The sequence below is a fragment of the Alosa alosa genome, chromosome 21 (genome assembly GCF_017589495.1).
Source record: "Alosa alosa isolate M-15738 ecotype Scorff River chromosome 21, AALO_Geno_1.1, whole genome shotgun sequence".
In the NCBI taxonomy this organism is placed as follows: Eukaryota; Metazoa; Chordata; class Actinopteri; order Clupeiformes; family Clupeidae; genus Alosa; species Alosa alosa.
The window spans coordinates 29,782,573-29,792,386 of record NC_063209.1 but is presented as its reverse complement, the minus strand read 5'-3'; the positions used below and the strand labels follow the sequence as shown (position 1 = coordinate 29,792,386).

General features: G+C 44.1%; 1 long non-coding RNA gene across 1 annotated transcript; it reads right to left on the bottom strand.

Annotated features, from left to right (window-relative positions):
• Positions 1–5,539: 5,539 nt before the first annotated feature.
• Positions 5,540–6,799, bottom strand: LOC125286634. The gene is made up of 3 exons (XR_007192211.1): positions 6,047–6,799; positions 5,851–5,935; positions 5,540–5,759 (listed from the first exon to the last, which is right to left on the bottom strand). It is a non-coding gene; the product is annotated as an uncharacterized LOC125286634 (long non-coding RNA).
• Positions 6,800–9,814: the final 3,015 nt, after the last annotated feature.

Here is a 9,814-nt window from a genome sequence, read left to right as displayed (position 1 = left end):
ACCAGCAACATATCTTAATTGGGCTTTCCTTGCCGATGAAAATACCATGAGTCAGAGGATTAAACACGTCAGGTAAGTTGTATTCGTCCATAGATTGTACATTAGATACTGTGAAGTGACATAGCAGGCAGCAAGATGCAACCGTTAACTAGCATAACAGCTAGCATGCTAATCTTATCGTTTCATTACGTTGGTGATGTACATCGTTTGAGATGAGAGATGTAGTCCACTGAGCAGATTCGCACAAAACCAACATAACTTTTGAAGTCTATCGAACAACAGTACTTTCTTGACGTGAAAAATTATCTTTTAAATTCACACACATCATATGTTAAATTCGTGGCACAATTCAAACTGGACCAAAAAATAATTGTTATCTCTCCATTAACTCCCGTTCATATTTTTTTGAAAGACAGGTCCCTTGTAGCGGAAGTAAAACGGAAGTCACTGGGACACTCTATAGAAAGAAACCTGTGCAGTTGGTTGTATGCTACGTGTGCTTATGGTATGCTTGTGATTTGTTGCAGACAACGAGTGCTCCTGGGTGTAATTGCCGCTTTCCCCTATCGTAATTTTAAGAATTGTACTGTACCTCCAAGACTCATTGTACATTTTGTATATTTGTTTTGTTTTGTTTCTTTTCTTTTCTTTTTTTTTTAAAGGGATGGTTGTTATTTTGAATGGTTTTACCAAAACAGTATTATAACATCGCACAACACTTGTCCGCAGTTAGCCTCCAACATAGATGTGGTGTGGCTTCACATGTGTTACCCAGTGTTGAGCTTGCATGTTTTCCTATTGTGGTTGCAGTGCTAACTGAGATTGAGGTGTCTGATGCGTTGTGCTTTGTGTGGTAGTGAGGCTGTGCTGTTGGTCATTTGTGTGCCCTCGGGCTGTATTGGTTGCCAACCGTCAATATTTGAACCAAACCATTGGCAATAATACATTGAGATTATTTTTGTATACCAGTCTCTGTTTTTTCTCTTTGAATCCTTTAAGATACCTGTGGAAGGGAACTAGGCAATGCTATAGGACTAGTTTCATTATGTTACACATGGAAAAACATACATTTTGACTGTTTAACCCTACCTGTAATAAGTGCCCTCACACTATCGCATGTGACTTTCGCAGGTATATCATCTGTACAGAGAGTCTGGCCACTTTCCATTGCCAAGCGTTAACTTCCTTGAAGGCGAGTACTCTGTTGAAGTTTAAAACTATCGGATCTGCCCAGAGCCACTCTGGATCTGCCATAACCAATCGATAACGTTTGGTTGTAACGTATGACTGGCTCAGACTACGTTTACACGAAGCAGGGTATTTTCCTAAACGAATATCTGGTTATCTACGTTTGCAAATAAAACTGCATTTACACAAGACCGTTTTTTAAAAAAAATGTGTTTACACGAACCCGTGTACATACATGCTGTCATGAGCACGCCAAACCACAGTGGCAGTCTAACGATAAGCTCAAGCTCACATTAACCAATCAGAATCCTGAAAAGTTGCCCGAGCGTTGTTGCAACATTGCTGACCTCCGAGCACTCATTTTTCAGCTCCACATAAAAGAGGAGCTGAATTTGCAAATGCAAACAGACAAAAAGGGTCTGCACCAACATAAACACGATGGCTATTCTGAGCTTATCCATGATCACCTCAACCCCAAAATGTGAAGTCGCACGTGAGAACATGTAAATGTAAACATTGGTCGCACGTTTGGTGTACTTCTGTCGCATGACGTTGGCTGCCCAAAACCTCGTTTACCACAGTTTACAACCAAACGCATAAACAAAGTTTTCCAAAAAAATCACTTTGGACGGAGTTTTTTTTGGATAACTGTTTGACGGGGCGAATTCTCCGTTTGCGTCTAAATGAAAGGCTCAAACGTAGGGAAATGTCTTCGTTTATAAAAATACACATGTATGTGTAAACGGGGTCTCAAACTAGCGCACGACAAACTAGCGCACGGCTTCATGACACCAATCTTGCTCCAGCGGCGAGTTCACAACACATGATTTAGAAGATGTCTTCACAACAAAACATATGATTGACTCAATGTATTCACATCACACCACACCATTGACTCAATGTATTCACCCCTTGCAGACACGTGACTTAAGTCCTCACTTAAGAACTGCCACTCTCGGAAAACTTCCGGTTTCTGAGCTGGTTGCAGTTTCTTCTGTGGTTCCACATGAGGGCGCTCGTCCACGAGTGCAGAATGCATGGAGGTCTATGGAGCTGTACCCCTCAAAATCCACTTTTCTCGGGATATCATTTTTTTTCCAAGTAATTTGAATATCGTATTCGAAAGGGGAGGCAAAGAAAATACACTTGGTTGAGTATTATATATTTTAAAGTCACTTAATTTTTCTAAAAGCCTTTCAAATGTGTCAATGACGCCATTCATTAGCACAATGCTAGCGTGTTATGGGCAACAACGAATTCAACCTGTAAGAAATCAAAAGGACATAAGTACTCGCTTCATTCAACTTTTGACCAATAACCCATGTTGAAGTTATACAAACTACAATCAAATATGAGATTTGTCAACGACAATCAGGTGAAAGAGTAGCCTGGCTAGCGCCACCACTTCTCAATGAGACGTGGTCTGGGAACCAAACGTTCATTTTCTCGTATTTGAAAAAAATGCCCAGATCCGTTTATTGGGTGCCACGGATGTCTATCAAATCGTCTGTGCATAGCTCATCATCGCCTTGCTTTCCCACCTGTTCTGTGATTGGTTCCCTATCTCAGGCGAAAATTTGCTTCATGGTCTCCAGGCTGCCTTAGCAGCGTGAATCAAATCGCGCGCAAGGCAGCATGGGAACACCCAGGCTAGTGAAAGAGACAAATTTAGCTGTCTAGCTCCATTCACTCATGGCGATCGCCCCCTGTGGAACTGCAACCAAAATTCGAGTGGCCAGGCTCTTCGTAGATGGGCTCTGGTCTTAGTGAGTTAGGAGTCCTTTCGACTTCTTTTAAGCTGCCCCAGACTTGGTGCTACTTTTAGGTCTAAAATGCTTCGTGAATTATTCGTGAAAGTCCTAAAGTGACACGCCCATTATTTTTAGGAGTTGCTCTTAAATTCGCCAGTTACTTTTAGCCTTAAAATTCTTTGTGAATACGGCCCCTGACCGCTGACTCTGGACATTGTAACTCCATAAACAAGTCAAGCTTATTTGTCACGCTAAGTTAGTCTGAGTTCATAGTGACTGGCAGTATAAGTACTAATTCTTTGTGCTTTAAAAAAAAGTCTTGTCTAAAATTAATGAGCAATGAAATGACCCAACACTGTAAATGGTTTGAACATTTTTAAATTAAATAACAGTAAAATAACACACACACACAGTTGTAATTTGCACAATTACAATGAAGTTTAATCTAATTTAGTCTAAAACACACACAGTTGTATTTTGCACAATTACAAGTTGAATCTAATCTAAATAAAACAAATCTCTGTCTCGCCCCTCGGGCTCAGCTGGTCTCTGTCTGGCCCCCGCTCTTGCCAGGTTGTTGGTGGGAGGTTGGCAGGAGGCACCGGCGCGTAAGGTACCTGCAGCTGCTCCTCCCCACTGCAACTGGCCCCTCCCCTTCGTCAACTGGCCCCTCCCCCTCAGTTGGCTCCTCCTCTGCTGGCCACCTTCAACAGGTCCGACCGCTGTGCCTGGGCCAGCACCCGATGCCCCTCCACATGCTTGTCCAGCCGTAAGCTGTGGTAGCTACAGCCCACAGCTGGACAAGGCTCTCGCCATACTGGTGTTCTCCCTGATGCCAGGTTCAACAATATCGGCCTATATATAGCATTGCTAACATTGTTAGCATGTTTAGCTAGCAGATTAGCATTGCTTGCATGCATAGCATTTTTAGCTAAGGAAATGGATACTTTGCAGTGCACACGACTGCACAGTAATCAATAACCATCAAAATATGCAAAAATGCATTAAGATATACAAACCTCCCCAACCAGAACAAGACAATTAATGTCACATACATGTTATGCATCAAACAGCATAAATGTTCGATCAAAAACAAACAATTTGTAGTAATTTTGGATAATTTTCCCACACTTACCGTCTGTAAAGTCAAAGGTCCAGAATGGCTGCTCTCTGATTTAATGTGTAGTTATAAGGCAGTTAAAATGGCCGCCCAGGTCTGTGACTCTTAATTTACTGTAGTTCTAATCAAAATTGTAGTTCTAATTGAATAATCCTGTCAAAAAAACTCACACGCCCCTCGGTTCAGCGGGTCTCTGTCTGGCACCTCGTGCTCTGCAGGGTTCTCTGACTGGCCCCTAGGACTCTGCAGGGTTCTCTGTCTGGCCCCTAGGACTCTGCAGGGTTCTCTGTCTGGCACCTCGTGCTCTGCAGCTCCATCAGGCGCCTCGCGCTCAGTGGGACCCTGTCTGGCACCTCGTGCTCTGCAGCTCCAGCACCCCTTGGCTTCAGTGGGTCCCCACCAGACCTCCAAGTGCTAGCCCTGACATCGCCAGCCACTCCAAAGTTGTTGGGAGGTTGCTCCCCCCCTCAACAGCTGGCCCATCCCCCAGCTGGCTCCTCCTCCTCTCCAGTTGGCTCCTCCTCCTCAGCTGTCTCCTCCTCCTTAGTTGTTGAAATAGACACACAGATGACAACAAACAGAGAAAAGAGGGTTATTCTGGTACTCGGTGATGCACTGCATCACTCTACATCAGTAACTTTCCAGCCTGCTTCACTCACCGCAGCCCGAGGGTAGGCAGCCATCCGCCTGCCCTGTCCAGCCATCAGGGGAGGCAAAGATGGGGGCCCGGTGGCCCGCCTGAGGCGCAAGGCTTGCAGCCTCACCATCCGCTGGGCACTCGCCAGTGCCCGAGTCAGCCTTTCAAAGAGAAAAACAAGTAATCTCATTACACTTTTCACATTTGCGATAGGGGTTTCCCCAACACTTCCCATCAGGCCAGAACTGCATTGAAATAACAAACTAATAACAAATAACAAACATTAAAATGCACTCATGTCGCCGCTTTGGCCCGGAGGCTGCGGACCTGTCTCTTCGCCAACATCCTCCTCCCCCGGTGCCTCCGTCGCCTGGCCTTCCTCCTGGGCAAGGTCCAGTGTTGTGGCCAGTCTGAGGCCTTTCCTCTCCTTGGCCACCTTTTTAAAAGTTGCGCCCGCTGTGCAGAGGTCCGCTCAGAGTGGCCCTTTATGTGCTTGTCCAGCCGTGAGCTGTGGTATGCATCTTATCGGCGTCCTCCCTGACGCCAAGTTTAATATGATTGCCCAAATGCCGCGTCATTGATGGCAAAAGGCACACATTCCTCACACGTTTCACACTATGCAATACAGCTACAGAGATGAAACTTGTATGTCACCTGAATTTCAGCCTACACCTTTGCAAAGGCCTTATCCTTAACAGAGAGTCCTACCGATACAAAACAAAGTTGGACTTATTCGTCACGCTCCGTTATTCTAGTCAGAGCTCATAGTGACTGTCCAAATGTGAGTGTGCCCTTGGGCTTTAAAGATAATTATGGGAATGAATTCACAAAATGCAAATGTTCTGAACAAGATTTAAATTTTATTAAAACATTAACTTAAAAAACAACAACAAAAAAACAGTGCCTGTCTCCCGCTGGCTCCTCAGGGGCAATCGTCCTCAGTGGCTGGGCCTGTGCTGGCGGGGAAGACGTGCAGAGCCTCATGTTTCCGCCTTCTTTCCTGGTCCCCCTCCATTTCCAGGACAATGGCTGAAACTGACCGTGTGGTGGATTGCAGACTGTTCTGCAATGTTTGTGAGACTTTTCATATAGAGCAGGCACATTCTTTGCTAATTGAATATAAATCATGAATATTAAATGGAAAATGTACTCACTGGTCTGCCATGGCCTTCATCAATCACTTCATTATCACCATCAACTTCATTATGTCCAGACAGAGTCTGCATTTGTGGTGAAGATCTGTGTGAAAAGTGCAAAAAGAAACCCCAAGAAGAACAAAATCAACTAATTATGCATGATGAAACATTAAAACAGTCAAACCCACGATTGAGCACAATGGAGAGCAGTTACCGTTTCCTGTTGCCATGTTGTCTTGAATGGACTCTCCCTGACTCGGCCAACCAGGTCATGTGACACCCAATTCTATGTGATGTCACCACAGTCACCACACGGTTGCCGCATGGCTCCCATGATGTGAGGTGTGGCTGTTACCTTTCCGTGTCCAACATTTTTAAACAATGGCAAAAGTCACACATTCCTCACGTTTCACACTTTCCCCATACAGCTACAGAGATGAAACTTTGCATGCTCCATGTGTGTCATGAGGGGAATGTCTGACCTGACACATAGGTAGATAGATAGATAGATAGATAGATAGATACTTTATTGATCCCCAGGGGAAATTTCAAGTGGTGTCAATGAAGCGGTCTTCAGGAGGTGGATGACCTTGTGGCGAATGGCCACCACCTCCCCAGTGACTCGGTGGACGATGCGGTGGACAGTTGATCGTGGCATCGCAAATGCTCTGGCGACCACCCTGTACGATGTCCCACAGGCAATCCAAAACAAAAAAACAAGGGTCTCAATTGTGGCACCCCATCCGTGTCTTCGCTCTTGTTGAAGGAGGTCCAGCAGCACTGCCAGGGCCTCCCTGCTCAGCCGAAAGTCTGGTTTGGGGTCTTCCCCACTGAAACATTTCTGCAGGACAGGGACGCTTCGGTTTATCCTGCAGAACATGATTGGTCCGATCTGTTTTAGGGAACAGAGGGGGGAAAAGTGTTAATCAAACAAGTCTATTAACAACTTGTCTTATACAGGCCTACATCAAACCATCCTGTTGATTACTTTTATTTTACCATCAAGGTAAGAGTTTTACTGACAATTTAATGTTGGCCTATTATGTTGCTGAAATATGTTTCATAGTAGCACTAGGCAGTGCCTGTAGTAGGCTAGGCCTAATGAAGGTGCAGTAAACCTACTTTTCTCCAATAGGCTACTGAATAAGGTTACTGTTTTTAAACATTTGACAGTAGGCCTAGGCAACGTTAATAGTTAGGCCTAACGACACTAACGATAACGGTAACCTGCACGTTAGCTTACTATCACTAACTGTAACGTTATAACCAACCATGGTCTATTCGATGACGTGTTACACAACCGCATAACTTATTCTGATTTCTAGACGTTAACATCGATTGTTACAGTTGGCTATAAGTAGCCTACATCTTCACCAGTTATTAAGTAGCCTACATATTCACATATTTTACCTGATTATCGTTGTTCTCTCTTAGGCGAAGAAAAATTGTTGTTCGTCTCCGGTGCTGTTCATTCCCCATTTCCTCGATAATTAAATCTAATAAAAAAAACAACAGGACGATCTCTGGATCCATGACTACGATATTAAAATAAGTTATTAAAATACAAATGATTAATTAGGCTAAATTTAAATAGTGCTGGCAGCGATTAATAATGAGTAGACCTAGCGTCTTCTCACGAGCGGGATACATTGTGTTCTTAAAGTGACGCATTTGGGAATTCCACTGTGGTAGCGGTAGTCCTCCTTGAAATAGGATGCAAACTGGTTCTTCAGCGCAGACAGGTGATCTGCAGCTGATTGGAGTAGAGAGGAGAAATCAGTGCCACGTGCATCACTGATGAACTCAGCAATGCTCGGGAACATTTCACAGTTACCGTTATGGATGCGGTCATGCCAGAGGGCAAGTTTTTGAACGAACGCATCCACTCTGTGCAAGGAGCAAGACATTCGAATCTCGGCCTTGCAAGGACAGGTTCAAACTATTCAGTCGCTCAAATATATCGACCAAATACAACAGAGAAGCTAACCACAGAGTGTCGTCAAGGTGCTTCGCCAGGTCTGATTTCCTTTCAGTAAAAAACAATTTGACCACTTCGCGCAGCTCATACAAGCGCTGTAACACTCTCCCTCTGGAAAGCCAGCGCACCTCTGTGTGCAACAGGAGTTGGTCATGGCCCGAGCCCATCTCTTGACAGAGGACACCGAACAATCGTGAGTTTAATGGACGGGGACTTAATGAAATTTAGGACTTTTATGATCTGAACTGCTTGATGGAGGACAGACTCAAAGGGCTTTGCCATTTTTTTTGCAGCAAGTGCCTCACGATGGATCATGCAGTGAGTCCATCTGGCAAGCGGAGCTACCTGCTTGACACGCGCAGCTAGGCCACTCTCACGCCCGGTCATTGACCCATCGGTGCAAATACCTACACACTTGTCCCAGCACAGTCCAGCATCTCTGACAAATGAGTCAAGAACATGAAAAATTGCTTCCCCAGTTGCACGGGGTTTGAAGAGGACGACAAAACAGAACAGCCTCGTCAATCCCCTAGCCTCTCGCGAACCTTACATAGGTGAGCATCTGAGCCTGCCCAGCAATATATGTTGACTCGTCTAATTGCAATGCATAATATGGACTCAGTTTAATATGGGTTATTAATTGCTCTTTGACATCGCTGGACAGATCGGAAATTCTCCGTGCTACTGTATCATTTGACAATGGGATGGCACTCAGTTTGGAGGCAGCGCTTTCACCCAGCATGATTTTACACGTGTCTTGTGCTGCAGGCAAAATCAGTGTTTCGGTGATAGTGTGTGGCTTCCCAAGTTTTGCAATTCTTTGGGAAACCACATATGAAGCTCCGAGACACTGACTTGACACAGTGGTGTGTTGGACAATGGTGGCCTTTTGGAGGGCATCACGTTTTCTTTTAAAAAAATTCACTGGTTTGTCTTTTATTTCAGAGTGCTTGGTCTCCAAATGTCTCTTTAATTTGCATGGTTTCATGCTGTCATTAGCTAGCACCTCCGCACAAATAACACACTGTGGACGTGGTTCTAATGTGCCAGTTACAGAAAAACCAAACTGCAACTCTCGTCATATTTGCGGAGCTTTTTAGGAGCTGGTGCATCAGTTGGTTTTATTTTTTTTTTTTTTTTTTTTTTTTTTTGTCGAACAAGGAATTTGTCCATTCTGTTTTGATGAAGTGAATTCAAAATCAATAAAGTTCTAAATATTAAGGTGTGTGTATTTTGTACGTTAATTTAATGAACAAATTACAGAGGCTATTAAGTAAGTATAAGTATATACTAATTGGGAAACACGCACAGCACACAGTGAGGTGATGCACACACTAATCCCGGCGCAGTGAGCTGCCTGCATCAACAGCGGCGTGCTTCATCTCACTGTGTGCTGAGTGTGTTTCACTAATTCACGGATTGGGATAAATGCAGAGACCAAATTTCCCTCACGGGATCAAAATAGTATATATACTTATACTTATGATTGAAAGTGGCCCATTTCTCATTTTCCATCATACATCTTTAAAGGAAAATTCCGGTATTTAGCACTTTGAGTCCCTTTTCTGGTTTGTTTTGGATGAACTACAGTGGTGGACACCGAAATTGTGATGATTGGTCCTGTCTCGACTTTTCTGATTCGTTTTGAATCGCCTTTGACTACTCAGTGGCTGCCAACAGGCATGCTCAAACATGTCCTAAAACAATCCTTAACGTTCGTTTTCAAAACAGTGCAACTCACCGAGTGGTTAGTGGTGTTCGTTGATTATTAAAATCAAATATATCGGGGCAATGTATGATTTCCAGCCGTCTTATTTGCTATTGTGGAACAATTTTTTCAGACACCTCACAACCGCGTGTAAACTTCCGCTCAATATTTGAGCCTGAAGCATAGTCATGTCCTATGACTTGGCCTTGTATACCAACAACCTTGTGAAACAGTCGTTTCCTATGACTTGGCCTTGTATACCAACAACCTTGTGAAGCAGTCGTTTCCTATGACTT